The sequence below is a fragment of the Lissotriton vulgaris genome, chromosome 8 (assembly GCF_964263255.1).
Source record: "Lissotriton vulgaris chromosome 8, aLisVul1.2, whole genome shotgun sequence".
In the NCBI taxonomy this organism is placed as follows: Eukaryota; Metazoa; Chordata; class Amphibia; order Caudata; family Salamandridae; genus Lissotriton; species Lissotriton vulgaris.
This window is the reverse complement of record NC_141696.1, coordinates 270631038-270650953: the sequence shown is the minus strand read 5'-3', so window position 1 is coordinate 270650953 and position 19916 is coordinate 270631038.

Here is a 19916-nt window from a genome sequence, read left to right as displayed (position 1 = left end):
TGAAATGACACTAAAATTACTTTCTTTTACTTTCCTCACCCTCCTTTTGACAGCAGATCACCAGTTAGTGGAGATCGACTGTCAAATACAACTTACTGTGTCGCTTCTGACACACAGGACCAGCAGGAACAATTCATAAAAGAATAAAATGCAAAAACATGAAAAATGCACAAACATTTTTTGTCAAAGAAGTCATAATAAAAAACACTTATTTTTTCAACATACTGCTGACACTGCACATAACACACAAACAATCAACTGTAACCTACCATCTTTTGTAAACATACTAAACCACCTTAATTTTGAATGTCCAAAAATAAAACTCTTTCACAGACACTCTGCGTGTCCCGTGCGCCAACCCCTTTAAGGTCCTGCTATTTTTTTTTGCAAGGCTGGTCAGGAATGCACTTCTCGGAGACAAAGCCATAATTTAATAGGCTGCAGATGTCGACGTGAAAGCCTCGCAATGTGCAAGCTTTAATTTCTGTTTGTCAGAGAAGCTTTTCCAAGCAGTGATTTCTCTATCTGTTTTGACTTACTTCTAAACCCTACCTCACTAATCTTAAGGTCAAAATCTGCCTCGCGCGAAAATCCACCTGCAAATGTCCTCATTATGCAGTAAAACACAACTTAAATTAAATTTTAATGCTAGGAGGTCATAGTATGAGTATTAAGCTTTATAAATATTAAAAAACGAATTTAGAAGCACTTATTTTTAATAATTATTTTCCTAATTAATAATTATTTTCAATAAACCCAATCTTTTTTGATAATTCCACATATAAAATCAAGCTGCATCCTTAGCCGATCATTTTTAGACGCATTCATTTATGAGCCTAAGCACAGATGTCTAACTTAAAACATGACAGATTTTCGCGCCACTTTTTTTTTTAAAAGGACAATTATTATTTAGCAACAGAACCAAGAATATGCTTCCAAAAATGCTTAAAGAAAGGAAAACCGCAATTGAAATGTCTTCCTGTGATACAAAATAATGTACCTTATTTTTGTAACCCTTTAAAACACTATTCTGAAATGCAAAGTTCCAACCGTGATTAACTAACGGCGAAGTCCTGGCTAAATAAACATTCCGATGTTATTCGTGGCCTTCAAAAAACAACATCTGCTTCCTTAACGGCAGTAAGAGCCCTGCACAGTGTTGAAACCTGAGCACAGTGACAGTCTTACTTAAAACAGACATTTCAAGTTTTAAAATGCGTGTGCAATAATATGCATTTAAATTTAGCAAAAATTCACTTTAGCTGAAGTGTTTGCCTGTTTACATGTAATACAATGTATATAAATAAAAAAATGCTATAAGTTCGTTTTTCTACAAAACACACAATTTATTTTTGAGGCCTTTAATATTCCTAGTGAATGTGAATTTTAATTTTATCCTTTTTAAGCATTTAACAGTTTGTACATATGCGTTTTTACTTAGTCTATAAATTAAATACCAACATATAGCTATTTTAGCAAATGACATGGTAAATTGCTGGATTTTTATTTAATTTCTACTTAATATTAATTAATCGGACATTTTACTTAACAGACTGAAAACATCACAAAACCCACAAACACACATTGAGCTCATTTTAGACATAAACAGAAAGGGTTCAAACACTCAGGACACACAATACAGCGCTTTAGCTAATTGTTTCATAAATAGCGCCATCGCTATTTACTTACAGAAGTTACACTAATGGGAAAAACCACATAGACATTTAAACACACATTTAACCCACAGATCAACACATAGGACTGAAACAAAGGACAGCCCACAGACTGTACTGAAACCAAACCATTTGAAAAATACTAGTTGTAAGTCATATTTACAAGAAACGCCTATCAATAGTGTTCCAAAAGACTGCAAAAACAGTCCAACAGACTGCTGTATGTCCAAGAAGCCAAAATACACTCAAATCACTAGTTTTGGCTGGCAGAGCACCAAAAAATCGCTCTGCATATCTCCAATCATAAAATTGCACAGAACAAAGGATCCTTACATGTATTATGTCCATATTTTAATTCCCTGGGGATACAAAATCACCAAGGAAGAAATATGTTTTTATAACTAAACCTATTTAGGTATTCCCTCTAGGGGAGCTGGCTAATTTAATTCACATCTCACTATGGTACCTTCCAAAAAAGCAACACATTCTTTGATGTGAGCTTGAAAACAGGCATGCCAAAAAATATTGCACAATATACAATATTACACCCAAAGTAGTGCTTAAAGTTGTAGTGTAGTTCCTATTGTCCCAGTAGGCCATGCGCATTGGAATAACATCAACAGTAGTATCGACGTAGAAGTGCAGATCTTCCAGGTCTCCACTGACTATGCTAAACTTAATTGGGTTTGTTACCAACTAGCTCAGAGGTCACTGGAAACTTTCTTGACTGAATAGGAAGTGATCAGCTTCCCTGGTACAGACAAGAAGGGATTCAGTTTTCCAACATCCGTGCAAACATGACAACTTTGCTCCTCAGATAAGAGTCAATCTCTAGAGTCGTGTGAAACAATAGACAGTTATTTTACTCAGTCAGTTGTTGTGCAGATTACTTTCACCATATGTAGAGAATAGAGAGACGGGCGTTTTCAATAAAAGGTATTATTTATTGAACAGTCTTTCTTCTCATACAAGGGAATGAATTGCCACAATTGCAAGACTTGTTATTATAAAAAGTACGTACAGTAAGATGAGTATTGCGAAATAATACTGTAAAAGCATTGATATGGTTTCTTAGCCATACAATGGTTTAAAATGAATAAAACATATATACATTCATATATACATTAGGCTAAAATACTCAACTGGTGCTTCTAACTACGCCTACCCCAGTGTACCTGACCTAAGCCTAATACTTGGGAGGGGAGTGAGTAAGTAGCTTTAAGTTAAGTTGGTTTTGCCAAGGTTTGCTTCAAGAATTCTCTCTAAGGGTTTAGTCAACACCATACCTCTGGAATAGAATGCTGGAGGTCTGGTATCTCCTTCAGGGAACTCGATTTCCCAGTCACTCGCAACAGTAGGCTGGAAACGCCGGAGCTGGATTTCTCAGCAGGAGAAAAGACAGTGTCTCTTTCAGCGCTTCGAGGAAGAGGAGGAGGGGCAGCGTCCGCGGGCAGCTTGCATCTGCTGGGCTCTTGCAGGGGACGGCTGTTCAGCTCCTGTGTATACCACACCATTGTTCGCTCGTTCGCAGCGATAGCATCAGCAGCGATAACAGCAGCAATGTCTATGAGGCAGCTAGCCAGCATTTGCTTAAGGCAACGTTGGTAATATTTATACCTGAAAGGTGCCTTGTTTTTTTTTTTTTTTTTTTTTTTTTGGTGTAAAAACTTTTATTGATGTTCATCATCCATTTTACAACAAGACAATTACACAGTAATCATGACAGGAGAAAGGAACAGGATGTCCCGTAGTAATACACAGCTATTTAGCCGACAACCCTCCGGTCCGGCAGCAAAGGATGAGGATGATACGGCAGACCATTAGGAGAGAAGCATCGGAGTCATGAAGTTTTACTTTTTTTTTTTTTTTTTTAAATAGCATTTTTATTAACTGTTTCATGTATAAAACGTTGAAAAACAAACAAAACAGAGTGGCTCAATAATAGTGCTTAGATGCGAAGCAATATATAACAAAGACGCTAGTAGAACACACCGACCCCCCACCCAGGCCTAACCCCTCCACCCCCCGCAGAACGTGAGCAGGAGTTCCCATGATATGAGTACAGTATTAGTCTTGCCCCGTGGCAGCCCACAGGTTAGCCAATCATCTCCTCCTCATCTTCCGAGTCTTCGTCTTCAGCCTCCTGAAGCGGGTCGCACAGGTCCCCTCTATATCTATTCCAGGCCTCCCACACCCTGTTCCATTTCCTTGGGTTCGCTCTCACTTTGTAGACAGTTCGTTCAGTTAACATCAGTTTGTCCATATTTTGACACCATAGCGACAAGGTAGGTAACTCAGCCACCCCCCACCTCTGTGCCATATCACGCTTAGCCATCATTGTTCCAATTGTAACCCACTGCTGTTGTCTGAGGTTAAGATCAGTGCCCTCCCAAACATTCAAAAGACAGAGGCGCGGTTCGGGTGTGAGGGAGGTGTCGAGGGCCTGGGAAATCGTGCGCATGACCTGTTGCCAGTATCGGGCAATGAGAGGGCAGCCCCACAACGTGTGCAGTAGTGTGCCATCCTCCCCACATCCTCTAAGACAACGAGGGGAGTCAGCCCTGTGCATTTTGTGTAGGGTGGTCCTCGTGTAATACGTTCTGTGCAGTATTTTCAATTGTATGAGTCTGAACCTTGCGGAAACCCCAGCCTCTCTCGGGGATGCCACAGCAGCGTTCCAGTCCGTCTCATCCATAGCGCCCAACTCATCCTCCCATTTTTCTCGCAGGGTCTGTAGGGGGTCAGAGAGATTGTTCAGCAATTTACGGTAGGTGAGTGAGGTGGCTTTCGTTTGCATGTATTCCGTGAGGAGCCGGTCTTCTAGGGGCGAGGATTCCGGGATTGTGGTTCCCGGCTCCAACACCGCCAGGAGAGCGTGCCTGATTTGGACGTACCTATATGTTTCCGTGGGGCCCAGCTCATATTGTTGTTGAAGTTGCTCGAATGGTATCACCCCAGTGGACGTCCAGAGGTCCCCCACTGTAGAAATGCCTATGTTGTCCCATTGGGTGAACCCTTTGCTGGTCCTCAGGCAGCCCAGCTTTTTAGTGTCCCAAAGCGGGGTAAGCTTCGTAATGACTCCCTTCCACTGTAGCTTGGTGAGTGCCCTGTACCATAGGGTGATCGTGTGTTTAGTGGGGCCAATCAGGTTCTTGAGTAGACTGTGGTTATAGAGGGGGGCCAGAAGACTCTGTGTCCCGAGTTGGGCCCTGTCCGCCATGTACGCCGGGTCAGTGTGTGGTGCATGGATCCATTGGTTAAGTACCTTAAGTTGGGACGCCCAATAATAAAGCTGTACGTTCGGTAGCGCAATGCCACCATCGTACCAGCCGCGGTTCAGTTTGAGGTGCGCTATCCTCGGGGGACGCCCACCCCAAAGTAGAGTGGTAACCATCGCGGTAATCTTCTGGAAGTAGGAGGGCGGAATCACGACAGGCGCATTCTCAAAGACATATAGGAGGCGCGGGAGCGCCATCATTTTGAACAGCGCAGCACGGCCTAAAAGTGTGAGCGGCAGGGACGACCAGTGCCGCACGTCTGCCTTCAAACGGAGGAGGGGGGGCGCTAGATTTCGATTGGTGAAGACGGTCCTATCGTTAGTGACATGGATACCCAAATATTTGAAAGAAACATCTGTCACCACCAACGGACAATGTTCCGGGAGGACTGGTCGAGGGCCCTTCAGTACATAAAGGACCGACTTCGTCCAGTTAATTGTGTAACCAGAGGCCGCACCGTGTTTGTCACAAAGCGCCAATAAAATTGGGACACTCAGTTCGGGTGCTGATACGTACACCAGCATATCATCCGCATATAATGATATCCTATCTTCCCAGGTCTCCGTCCACCTGATGCCCTTCAGCAGTGGTGTCGTTCTGAGGACGATCGCGAGGGGTTCAAGGACCAACGCGAACAGCAATGGGGAGAGGGGGCAGCCCTGGCGGGTTCCACGCGCCAAAGAGATCGCACGAGAGATATGGCCATTGGCCGCTACGTGAGCTACTGGGCCTGTGTAGAGTAGTCGGATCCAGGATAGGAACTTCGGACCGAAGCCCATCCGGTGCAGGACTGCGAACAGGTACTGCCACTCCACCATGTGGAAGGCCATCCTGGCGTCCAGCGACAAGATGGCTGCTGGCTCTGTCAAGGAGTGTGCACGCGCCAACGCGCCGTGTACTCTACGGAGATTTAATGCTGTACTCCTGTGGGGCATAAAGCCGGATTGGTCCGGGTGGATCAGTTGGCCAAGGTGTGGGGTCAGTCGATTAGCGATCACCTTCGCCAGGATCTTCGCCTCTGTATTGAGTAGCGAGATCGGGCGGTAGGATGCACAACATTCTGGAGGTTTCTCAGGTTTTGGGATAGCTACTATCGTTGCCAGGCGCTGATCCAATGGCAGCGTTCCTGACTCACGACAGTTCTCGAACATGGCCAGTAGCGGTGGGCCCAGTGTGTCGGACATCGTTTGGAACCATTCGATTGGGATCCCGTTTGGGCCCAGCGCTCTGCCCGTATGCAGTGCGCCTATCGCCATACCGAGTTCCTCCACTGTGAGATCCGCTTCCAGCTCGGTTTGCGCCTCCGGCGTTAGCCCCTCCACCTCAATCTCTTGGAGCGCCAGTTCTGCCTGTTCCGGCGTGACCACCACTTCTGGGGTGTAAACTGATTGAAAGTGGTCTGCCAGGAGGTCAACTATCTTGGGAGGGTGCGTGTGAAGCGTCCCCGCGTGGTCTTGCAACTGTAGGATTTGCCTGCCTCCATCCCGTTTTTTGTCCAACCAAGCCAGCAACTTGTTAGCTTTGTCGCCTACATCATAAACTCTGCATGCCGTTGATTCGATCCGCTCTAACACCCTTCGGCGGAGAAAGTCGTCGTGTTTTAGCTGGCAGAGAGTCAGCGCGTGCCTGGTGGCCTCTGACGGTGTGGCCATGTGAGTCGCATTTGCTTGTTCCAATTGCAGTTCCAGTTCGACCATTTCCAGTTTTTGTTTGCGTTTATGGTCGGCTATGGTCGAAATGGCCTGGCCCCTGAGTACCGTCTTGTATGCTTCCCAGAGAACCGTCGGCGAGGACACCGACCCGGAGTTCTCCTGGAAGTAAAGTTTAGTGGCAGTTTTAAGGGATTTTCGGATCGGGGGAGTTTTAAGATAGCTAGGGTAGATGGGAAAGAGACGCATGCGGGCCGTGGTAGAGCAGGACAGTGTAGCGAGCAGGGGAGAGTGATCTGAAATACCCCGTGGTGCGATGTGTACATTGTCAAAAGTGAGTTTACCGCCCCCCAGTGTGAGGAAATAGTCTATGCGCGACAGGCAAGCATGAGTGGAGGAATAGTATGAATAGTGGCGATCAGTAGGGTAAAGCTGCCTCCAAATGTCTACCAGACCCTGTGCCTCTAAGAAGTCCCTGAATTTCGTTGGGCCAGTAGGAAGGGGGCGAGCCGGGAACCTGTCCATATCAGAATCAGCCAATGCATTGAAATCTCCGCCCACTAACAAATCCCCTTCCGGGAGTTCCAAAAGAAATTTACCCAGGGCCGGAAGTGCCGATGAATGTAGCGCCGGCGGGATGTACGCAGACACCACGTTGACGGGCACGCCCTCCCATTGTCCACACACCGCCGCGAAGCGGCCATGTTGATCTGTTTTTGTGGAGTGGTGAATGAAACGTGACGTTCTTTTTACCCATATCCCCGTTCCCCGGGATCCCGAAGTAAAGTCTGAGTGTATCAGCATGCGGTATCCTCGCCTATCCAGGGCTTTGGAGGCAACCCCCACTAAATGTGTCTCTTGGAGGAGGGCGATATCACAGTTCAGTCTCTTAATACATTGTAGGACCAGCCCTCTCTTCACTTTATCACCCAACCCCCGCACATTCCCGGACACAACCCGAAGCGGTGGTACCGCCCCCACCCCAGTGTCATGCATTACTACAGCAGGTCGCGGGGGATCCGCCATATTGTGGTCAATCGTACAGTTGGGTGCCCTAGAGGGCGGGGCGGAGGCATAACAGATAGGGAAAACCCCAAGCCATTGTAACTAAGCGTGTGAGTGTACCGATACAGTGATCGAGGAGCAGAGGCAATATACCCGGTGTAAGGAGTACGGTCAAGCGTGAACACCAGCAGTTCCAAGACAAGAAGTTGAGCCAAACATTTCAAACTAAATAACCAACACAACCCCCCCATTCCCAACAACCCCACCCTCCCTGCTTCCCTGCTACACGGACTCCAAACTGCCCGCCACCCCAATCTAGCAGAGTGCTTCAACCCGCCCCAAAGAAAACACACAGTTACTTGCTCGTTGGGGGTGAGGAGCGCTCCGGAATCAGCGGCCCCTCATTCCCTCCACGGAGGCCCTCGGCCCAGTGTCCATGACGGTTCCAGCCACAGTACCAAACTTTTTACAGTGCACACACGTGGTCAAGGGTCCACCTCCAGACTCAAAGCAGTTTCATCGCGTATCGGAGAGCTTCTGCCACTGTTCGTACCCTCGGCCCCTGCAGCGGCGGAATCAGAGTGAGGCGAGCCGGTCTTAGTCCGTCCAGGGCAACGAGAGTGAGAAGCCGGACGCCAGCCGTCCAGCCAGTCTCGCGCAGTGCTTGGGTCATCAAAAAACCATGTCCTGTTTTCCGCCACCACCCGAAGCCTGGCTGGGAAGATCATAGAATATGGGAGTTCCCGTTTCCTAAGTTCTCTTTTAATGTCCAAGAATGTCTTTCGCCGCCTGGCCACTTCCGCCGTGTAATCCGGGAAGAAAGCCACCGTTGAGTTAAGAATTTTCACCGGCGGCGAGACACGTGCCGCCTGCAGGATGATGTCCCGGTCACGGAAGTTAAAAAGTCTCGCTAGGATAGGCCGCGGCGTGACCCCTGGTTTCGGTTGACCACCCGGGACTCTATGGGCTCGCTCCACAGAAAAGAAGGCCGACAGGCCCTTGGGTTGAAGATGGGTCTTAATGAGTTCCTCCACATAGAGATCCGTAGCCCTCACACCTTCTGACTCCGGAACGCCAAGAATGCGTACGTTGTTTCGCCTGGAGCGGCCCTCCTGGTCGTCGAGCTTGTCCTTAAGGTGCTTGTTTTCGGCCATGACCGCTTCCATGGCCGTCTGCAGTTCCGAGACATCCTCCACCAGCGACTTCGTGACGAGCTCCAGAGAGCCTACCTTTTCCGCCATTTTATGAAAGTCAGCGCGGATTAGGGTGATTTCTGTTGAGATGCAGCCCACCGTGGCCTGGACCTGTGTGAGAGCCTTCATGATATCGTCCAGTGTCGCCTTCTTCGGCCCCCCGGACTCGCCTGGTTTCACAGGGGGAGTTTTTCCTTCCGCCGGAGGGGAAGCGGTCCTGTCGTTGGTGAAGCGGTCAATACGAGTCTGGGTTGTGCCGCCTTTCACACCTTTCCCGGCCATCGTTCGGTCACGGAGGGAATACAGTTCGTCGGTCCGGTGGGGTGCCAGGTAGACGGGCAGTTGCCGCGCTGCTCCCGGTGCCGGATGGAAGGACCTCCGTCGTTGAGAGTTAAACTCCTGCACGGTGTGTCGGGCAAAGTATGGTCGGTGGCTTCGTTAGTTTGCGGCCACCCTTCCAATGAGACGTCGCTGGAGAGGACGAGTCGAATGACGCAGGACAGGACCGTTACTGGGCGTGGGGCTCCTGCACCGACCACTTCCTGTCTGCGGCTGCCAGGCAGGCTGCACTTCCGGTCGGACTCAGCTAGCACTTGAGGGCCCGGAGGTGGGCCTAGGCTCCGGTCGATTCAACTTTCGACGATAACTCCGGCATTCAATGCTCGATTATCGTCTGGAGACCTGCCGCCAGTCCCGCCCGGTCCCGGGCGTTCGGTGCCGCCGTTGGAGGTAACAAATAGTCACGGATTATCGTGCGGATAGATGGAGAGGTCGCTTCCCCGCCGGAGCTAGTCCTCTATGCTGCCGCCATGTTCGGCTGCCAGCCACGCCCCCAAAGGTGCCTTGTTTGACGTAAGTTTTTGGACATAAGACGTCAATAAAGATGTCACTAGGAAGTGATCATCTATCAGTGCTCATTAGAGTTCTATTACTAATCAAAACATAGCAAGCAGGGCTTTCCCAGGTTGCTGAGTTTTTATCTTGTTGAAGAACTCAGAGTGTTAATCTAGGAATCTTAGATAGTAACTTCTGCTATGTCATTGCACTAATGAGCTGCAAAGGAAGTTGCAGAGGAAGCAATTCTGAAATGTGGCTCTGTTCATGTGAGGCCAGAGACGAGTTTCTGAATATTGCATTTGATCGGTTAAGCCAATATAGGGAATAAATGGATTTATAGCCATATAGGGGCATAAGGTCACAGTATCGATCAGGGTCCTAGATTAGAACGCGACACCCACTCCACGAATTTATGTCCATCAAATTACTAAAACTAGAGCAATAAGATGCATGTGTAACATTGCCCACCCCAAAATACATATATGCATTTGAAATAGGCGTATTTGTAATACGTGAAAATATAGGTACTGTACGTCTTTGAAGCATAGAAACCATTCAAATTATAGCATATGCAATAAATGAACGATTTTGCAAAAAGAATTACACATGAAATATCTCTGAATACAGAAAAGAAGGACAAGATAATTTCATCACATATAAATGCATGTGCTAGAGGCTGGTTGAAAGTTATTATGTCTCTAGATTTACCTAAATAGAAGTCGGAGCTTCTGTTCTCTATGAATAGGTCTACTTTAAGCAAAGAATACGTGCCAGAAAAAGGGGAAAATATTATGAAAAATAGTTCAATCCAAAAAATATTTTCTTGTGAACGGGGGAATAGAGTTCCAACACTTTTTGGCAGTTTTTGTTGTTCAAAACTGAAGGCCGAATTCAGAGTTCATGGGAACGCTGTGTGTCGGAATGCTTCTCTAAAGTTATTGTTTCTGTTCGGGTGAGAACATATTATCAGACAGGCTCTCAAACGATTGGTCTACAAAATCAGGTGACAGTTCGACCAAATTCGATAGTGCTGTAACTTGGCAGGTGTGAGAATGATTGCTGTCATCAAAGTCGGGATCAGCAATGCTCATAGAAGGTTGTACCTGGGTGATGTTGCTTTTGTCACTCGCTCCACTGTTACCACCTAGTCATAGTACAGGAGTCTAAACGAATGCCATCATCAGGATTGGTAGCCGCTGGGGACAACACAATGCGTGAGCCGTTATCAGACTGAGCAAAGTATCGATATCCATTGGTACTGCTGATGGAAGTGCAAGACAGGTGTCCAACACGCACTCATCTCCGCATAGCATACATCGAAGCACAGGTAAGATGCATATGGCTGAGATACCCGCCACCCCCTCTCAACACAAATCCCCAAGGATGGGAAGACGGAAACGGTTCTGAACTTTTGGAAGGCGGGAGGGAGTTACCCTTCCCGGCCGTATTTATTAAAATATGAAACAAAATTAAAACATTAAAATAACAGTTTCATATCATGTACAATTTCATTTATACAGTACGATGTTCTTGGCTGACCTTAACACATCTCTAATACAAAGGTTCTCCTAGCCGATACTAAACATCCTGCAAATGCATTTCTGAACATTGAAATTGTACATCCTAACGTTACGGGCCAACGGCAAGGTCGTAACTGGTGTCAGATCCCCAATACCAATTCCCCCCTCACTTGTGAGGGGCGGGCGCTCAGAGGACTGTACCTCTGTGCCAACTTCCAATTTCCCTTGCCTTAGCGGGGGCCCCCTGTTAACTCGACGCCATCTTAGTGGTCGTCCGAGGACTCGTGTGAGGTGTCTAGAAGGTAGCGTAGACCCCCCTCCCACCCCACACAACTTACCACACCTGCCGTCGCAGATGTCCGGGCCCCGGGAAATTCCGAGGAGGGGTCCGTAGCCCCTCCTCCCCAGTGAAGGGGCCTATGGCCGCCTTCCCTTTCGGCGTCCCATCCTTAGATGGGACCGCCTCCCGTTTGAGGGGCCAATGGCCGCCTCCCCCCGGGCGCTCCCATCCGTAATGGGTGACGCCCAAACCTCTAGGGATCTTCCAATTACTGCTCACCGATCATGACCTTACCGCCCGACCAGAAATAAATACGACATTTTGAACTAAGCTAACGAAAAGGAAATTATTACATTCAAACGATTTCACATAGAACTTTACTGAGCATCACCATTAAATTTATTCGCAAAACATTTCTGCTAAGAAAACATGTTAAAAAGGAAAATCATCCTTTATTACACAACACATTATCAACTTTATTCCGAGACAACCTGTAAGAGAAACCAATTCACGTCACTCAATTTTATTCCAACAAATCGCAGTCAACAGGGGCTGGTGGGTGGGTCAAAATTGGCTCTTCGTTCCGTCTCGAGCTCACGTGCCACGAGGAGGTGCAGCTTCAGAGCACAGGAACAAGAGGATGCTTCCTTGGCTTGTCGCTCCTTTTATCCTTCTTCGGGCGGGTGTAGACCCTCCTCCACTCCGCCCCCCGGGCGTGGCTGGCGGTGTCGGTGTCTAGGACAACCCCTTCTTGGGCAGGAAAAGGCGCGCCCCAGCTACGCCGCTTCGGGCATACCAGCCGGGACACGCCTCCCGCCGAAAATGGTTTCCCGGGGAGATCGGGGTACTCCACCATACGTTCGGGGGGACCGAGTGGTCGCCCCTTTCCATATGGCTGAGATACCCGCCACCCCCTCTCAACACAAATCCCCAAGGATGGGAAGACGGAAACGGTTCTGAACTTTTGGAAGGCGGGAGGGAGTTACCCTTCCCGGCCGTATTTATTAAAATATGAAACAAAATTAAAACATTAAAATAACAGTTTCATATCATGTACAATTTCATTTATACAGTACGATGTTCTTGGCTGACCTTAACACATCTCTAATACAAAGGTTCTCCTAGCCAATACTAAACATCCTGCAAATGCATTTCTGAACATTGAAATTGTACATCCTAACGTTACGGGCCAACGGCAAGGTCGTAACCGGTGTCAGATCCCCAATACCAATTCCCCCCTCACTTGTGAGGGGCGGGCGCACAGAGGACTGTACCTCTGTGCCAACTTCCAATTTCCCTTGCCTTAGCGGGGGCCCCCTGTTAACTCGACGCCATCTTAGTGGTCGTCCGAGGACTCGTGTGAGGTGTCTAGAAGGTAGCGTAGACCCCACTCCCACCCCACACAACTTACCACACCTGCCGTCGCAGATGTCCGGGCCCCGGGAAATTCCGAGGAGGGGTCCGTAGCCCCTCCTCCCCAGTGAAGGGGCCTATGGCCGCCTTCCCTTTCGGCGTCCCATCCTTAGATGGGACCGCCTCCCGTTTGAGGGGCCAATGGCCGCCTCCCCCCGGGCGCTCCCATCCGTAATGGGTGACGCCCAAACCTCTAGGGATCTTCCAATTACTGCTCACCGATCATGACCTTACCGCCACAGGCCGGATAGTTGACCGGCTATCCGGACCCCCCACAAAACTCCTACTTAAAGGTCATGGCTACAAATTCTTCAACCAAGCTATGAAGTCTCCTATGAGTAAATCATTCCCCACCCGGGACAAATGAACCCCGTCCTCTAGATACATCTGATCCCCCCTGATACACCCATGCGGAATAGAATGCAATGTATTTGTACGAAACAATCTACCAAGTTTGTTATTTACTTTCTTCACAGAATGATTTAAAGCAGACACAGAATTAGCCCCCCGCCACACCTTCCGTGGGATCATGTGGGACCATGCAATTGTGCACCCAGGGACCCTTTTTGCCAACCAACTTACAGTGGATAATATCACCTCGAGAAGCACTCGCCGACCAATGGTCACCAAATCATTGCCCCCAAGATGCACTATGAGTATAGATGGCGGTGACCTCGTCCGCCCTAACAAACCCTCCATAAAAACCTGAAACTGATCAATACAGAGCCAGCCCCTTCCGTAGAAGGTCACCCTGTACCCGTATTCCCCAGCCATGTGAATCATGTCACCTGCTTTGAATACGTCTGCGGCACGCCTCACGTATGAGTGTCCCACGACCCACACCACTCTGTCCACAGCCGGTGTCCTTTGACCGCTGGTCCCCTGGTGTCGGGTCGACTGCACAGTCTGCCCCGCCTCGTAAGCTTCCGAAACTGTAAAACCAAACAAAAACAAGAAGCGTGAATTCATTATATTAGCTTCACAACATGTGCAACCGCACGTACCGTTTATAACAGTTCGAGGACCAACGCCCCAACTGTTTTACTTTATCAACACTCAGACCCCTGGCTGTGGCCTCAGTAGCAGCCCCTATCCTGAAGGAATGGGTCCCAAACTCGCACGGGTTCAAGCCTGCGGCTGTAATTGCCATCGCAAGCACCCGTTGGAACTGAAACCTCGTCAGTGGGGTGGCGTCGACGTGCCTCAGTAAGCTTCCCCCCCATGCTGCCGCCCTCTGCGCCAAATATTTCTCAACGCAAGCTACCGGGCACATGGGCGATCCGGGAATCCGGTGGACTACTACACAATCCCCGTTCGCTCCCTGATCGGTCTTGGACCTGGCAAACGAGACTAGCATTGTTTCCCCTTTAATTCGGATGTGCTCTCGGCACAGTCCCCCCCCGTATCCTGCTTGTTCCTTGCTACCAGCTCGCTTACCCTCATAGCCCCATGGAATGCTAATGAAAAAGCGGCTCTAAATAGTACTGTCTCAGATTGAGATGAACATGTTGCAGGGAGTACCGACATCAACAGGGCCAATCTTTCCAGACCTATCGGGTGCCTGTCCTCCGCTCTGCGACCCTCAAGGCGTTGCCACCCTCGCAGAGCCTTCTGAACCACAAAAGACGCTGTGGGGTCCTGGATACCATGGGCCCGTGCCATGAAAGAAATAGCGGCCCGGTGCCTCTGTGCCGTGGCTACTGATTTGCCTGCCTGATGTAAGGATAACAGAAACTTCAGGACATACTCTTCTTGGCCCCAAAGCTCCCCCCCAGCAGAACCCAAAAAGGACCAATAGGAACAGAACGCCCCTTCGTATGCCTTCCTTGTCCTGGGAGCTAGACTCTCCCCCACGAGGTCTTGTAGTCCGGGGCACCGAGAGACCAGAGAGCTTCGGGAAAAGGTGCCGCCACCGGGTCCGCTGAGGGTAGGAAACCCCAGAAGGCCTGCATACGGGAACGAGAAAGCGCATCAGCTGCCTGATTTAACACCCCTGGCACATGTCTTGCCCTAAAGTGGACGTTTAATCTCATACACAGCAGGACAATTTCCTTCAGCAATCTCAAGATCCATCTGCAGCGGGCAGCCTGACTATTGATACACTCAACAACGGTCATATTGTCAGACTAGAACACCACGGTGCGGTCACGAAACCCCTCAGGCCATGTGTTCAAGGCCACCAGAATAGGGAACAGCTCAAGAAATCCTATGTTACCTGTGAGCCCATTCTCGTGCCACCATGCCGGCCAGGTTTGTGCTGACCAATGATTACCAAAAATGGCGCCAAATCCAACACTCCCAGCCGAGTCCGTCCATAACCCCAACTCCTCCGAGGAGACCCCGGGTTTGCTCCACACGACCCGACCGTTGAAATCCGCCAGGAATGCCAACCATATGAGCATGTCCTGCCGAACCTCTGCCGAGAGCCTTGTGCGGTGGTGGCCTTCCTTAAGGCCAAACATGGCCTGCGCAATAGAGCGGGAAAATGGGCGCGCCATTGGGATCACTCTCAGGGCAAAATTTAGTTGACCCACAACCTGCTGCAACTGCTGTAATCTCACTTTCGTCGCGCTAATACATGCTTTAAGTGATGCCTCAAATTTCCCCACCTTTTCCTTGGGCAAGCGGAAGCACCCCTCTTCGGAATCGAGCTCTATTCCAAGAAACTCGAGCGAAGTAGACGGCCCCACTGTCTTACCGAGTGCCAATGGCACGCCAAAGCGCCTCATGAGATCACAAAATTTATTCAAAGCTCGTGCACACTCTATGTCCCCTGCTGCCCCCAGGAACAGAAAATCATCAAGATAATGCATCACATGAGTAAACCCTGTTAATCTTGTGAAGGCCCATTGCAAAAAACAACTGAATCTTTCAAAATAAGCACAAGAGATGGAGCAGCCCATTGGCATACATTTATCCATGTAATAGCGACCCTGAAACATGAAACCAAGGAGACGCTGATCCTCTGGGTGTACCGGGAGCAACCGGAACGCTGACTCGATATCAGATTTAGCCATCAGCACTCGGGGCCCCAGGCGATTCAAAATGGCGACGGCCTCATCGAAAGATGCGTACCGCACCGAACAAACCCCCGGGTCAATCGCATCGTTCACAGAAAGACCCCTTGGAGCTGACAAATTATGTATCAACCTGAATTCCCCTGGATCTTTTTTGGGGACTACACCCAGGGGTGAACAAACAAAATTAGCAACTGGCGGGTTGTCATATGGTCCAGCAACCCGACCTCGGGCTACCTCTCTACCAATCTTTGCTTGTACCACCGCCGCATTCTGCTGCACCAATCGTTGATTCTTACATTGTGCTTCACCCTGAAAATCCCCCGCCGGGATGCGGAAACCATATGAGAAACCATCTCGCAACACCCCAGCGGAGATATGATCTGGGTATTCGTTTAGCCAAGGGATCATTGCCATGACATCAACCGGGGTCGGTAGAGGCGCCCCCTGGACCATTTCAGACCTGTTTGGCGCTACCTCTACTCCCCGTATCACCAGCTCTGGTTCTACACATATTCTCCGGATGGGAGGACTGCCCACACCCCGAACATTCGTGCCTGAACTTACAAGAACCCTGTGGCCTAGTACATTTCCCTCTGTTAAAGCTCCAGCAGACCCCTTTTTTCCCTGTGCTGCCGCTATTCCTTGAGTTCCGGTCATTACTGGAACCCGCCCGAAAGGGCGTCCCTGACGAATGGCGGGAAAACTCGGCCACCTCACCCCCCAATGCTGGTGACCTCCCCACGCCTGGCTTCTCCATATTTTGCCATGAAATGGAGTCAAAACAATCCCATGTCAGGGATGAATCATGTTCCTTGGATTTACGAAATATATTATCATAAGCAAACCATTGATTTCCTCCATAAGTTTCATAAAATCCAATGATACGTGTCTGATACACAGCCAACTCCCCCAACAAATCGGGCCTACGTTCCCCCATAATTGCAGTGAACATTCCGAACGCTCTGCCCCAATTGATTCATCGACTCTAAAACCGGCCATCCTGGCTCGCCATACACTTGGATGTAGAAACTCTTTTTGGTTTTTTACATGCTCGATTTCGTAGTGATCGGTCAACAAGGAAAATATGTTTACATATTTGTCCGCCCATATCCTCTCTTTCACCTCCATCGGGTTATGCTGCACAATTCTTTCCCTCCTTGAAGGTACCGATCCCTCCCCAACCATCGGCAATGGCTTACCTGAACCTGCCGCTGTAATTGTCGATCCCGCCGTACCAACGCCTGATCCTGGTTGACCCACGGGCGCCTGCGGGGAAACAAAAGGACAAGGTGCTTTTGCGGCCTCTCGGGATTGCCGCAACTGCCTCATTAATTGCTTGGCCTCCTCGTCCGTGTCCCCTGGAGCAACGGAACCCCCACTGTTACCGCCCAACCATGCCGCCAGCTGGGCGGCCAACTCCGGGGGCATGCTCCCTCGTTCACAGGGGTAACCACAACAGGTATCGGCTGCCCCGCATCGGGAACCGGCACAGGAGCCTCCACTGGTCTGGGAGGGCTCGCCGGGGGAGCCTCCGGGACTGGGACTGGGACCTCGTACTCATTTGCCCCGTTCCTGGCTCTCTTTCTTCTCCCGGCAGGGGCCGCCCCTGGGATGATTCTTTTCGGCCGTCCTGTACCGTCCCTGGCCGCCATTTTCCTCTTCATCTCCACCATGTCTTTCATCAGCATGCGGAGCATTTGGTCGGTGCTAACCTTCTTTGCGACCCTTTTGCCCGGCATTTTCACGTGGATGAAAGGTCCTGGACAAGACTTGTAGCGCTAGAAGAGAAAAAAGAGAAATTACAAATTTCAAAATTGGCTCTTCGTTCCGTCTCGAGCTCACGTGCCACGAGGAGGTGCAGCTTCAGAGCACAGGAACAAGAGGATGCTTCCTTGGCTTGTCGCTCCTTTTATCCTTCTTCGGGCGGGCGAAGACCCTCCTCCACTCCGCCCCCCGGGCGTGGCTGGCGGTGTCGGTGTCTAGGACAACCCCTTCTTGGGCGGGAAAAGGCGCGCCCCAGCTACGCCGCTTCGGGCATACCAGCCGGGACACGCCTCCCGCCCAAAATGGTTTCCTGGGGAGATCTGGGTACTCCACCATACGTTCGGGGGGACCGAGTGGTCGCCCCTTTCCAGGATTGCCATATAGGTCTGAATGAAAGGAACCAGGTCATGTTTAGATCTCTCAGCCTGGCCAATCCAAGGACTCTAGTTATTCTGTCCCGGTAGCGTATTGCTAGGATTGTTTCTTCCATTCCCATAGGAGTCATGTCTGAGCTGTGGTTCGCCATATCGGAGCAGGAGGGTCAAAAATAAAATCCCTGCTACAAGTCCCAAAAATAGGGGTATGCCGTCAAAGACTGAATGGACAAAATTGGGAACGATTCCCAGAATTGCTTGAAATGGTGTTAGCAGTCCCGTAAAAATCGTCTTGAATATGCCTGGGATGCCTATGGCACTAGACATGTTAAGAAGTTGGCTCAGCATTTCTACGAAATGCACGGGGCAATTTGTTGATAAAAGGTCATGAACCTCCGTAGCTGTCCTTGCAACTAGGATATCATACGTCTCTTTTGATGACGTGATGGGCACTGTTGTCTGCAAAAGCACAGACTTCATTTTGCTTAAAGTATCAATTTGTATAGAAGAGAAATTCAGACGAGGCCAGATAGGAGTCTCTCTGTCTCCAGGGCCGCTCAGAAACAATGCTTGCATACAGCATTTGACCATAGAAGTTACGCTTACGAGATACGCTTTTTCTGGCAAAAGGCCACATTATCTGTGATCCGTACTTAGAATGTAACTCCCATTCGCGAGTTGCATAAAGAAAGGCTCTATCTGCGTTGCAGGTGTGACAAGCTGGTGGCATGAAAGGTTGTTAGAATTACCTTCACAGGCTCCGTGTAAATTAATACCCTGGCACAAAAGTATACCGCTTAGTGAACGTTTACAGTTTTCACCACTAAGAAATAAATTTTTGTCGCTGTCACTATAGCATGAATGTGTGTATGGTAATTTCCATGTTGACTTAATGTACCCTTTACCTAGTCGTTCATACTAGCCAGTAGGTATGTATTCAGGGCAATTTTTAAATCAGAAAGTTGTTATCAGGATTGTGATAATCCCGTGTATTATCCATTCAATGACAGGACTTTCTGACATTGTCAAAGGTAATCTCTTAAGTTTTTCGATGCTCAGGATTGTATAGTCTGCTCATTTCTGTGCCAAGCTGATTTGTTTATCAATTTCTCGTATTTTCTCTGCTGTTTCAATTTGTGTGACTTTCTAAGCCTCATTGTATACCGCATAGATACTGGTCGCTATGAAACGCTTTTGACGCTGTTTGCGTGGTCCCATAATAAAATCGCGCAAACCAGCACCCTCTTTAAGTAAAGACAAGTGTTGTTTAATTTCAGCCAGTGTGGATGATCCTAGCCATTCGAGGCAGAGTTTCCCTACACTGTATGTTGTTACTATTCCTGGATGTTGTCTCTGGGAGTTTCTAGGGTCTTGTCTGGACATAGTTAACCCCTGTGTTTTATTCAGGAATCTATCTTGACAGTTGTTTGTGCCAGTAGGCCAGATTAACCACGTTTTCCAATCTGGATGTGTTCTGTTTAAATGTAAAATTTTAGATACGTCTATCTCAATATCTGTTGTTGTATTCTCAGGTATTGGCTTTGGAATAGACGGTTTGTTAGGGTCTTTGATCTTAGCTAGGCCAAGACAGGTTGTTTGGTGAATTGTGTCATTTAAAAACATAATTTGTTCTGGGATCATGCAGGCTCGAAAAAGTGCTCCTAGGCCTTGTACCTGCCACTCTTTTGTACCCCAGTTGGTTTTTGTTTCAATGTTATTTTTCCAATAATCAAAACCAAATGTCATAATTTTTTCATAAAATGCTACTGAATATATCAATTTAGTATTTGTCAGCATTGTTTTCAACCCTGTTTTATCTAACAGTTTATAATAAAATGTGTCTGCATCACTGGTGTTAAACCCTGAGAAGTACTTGAATTTCTCAAAGAATGTTTTAGAACTGCTTTTAG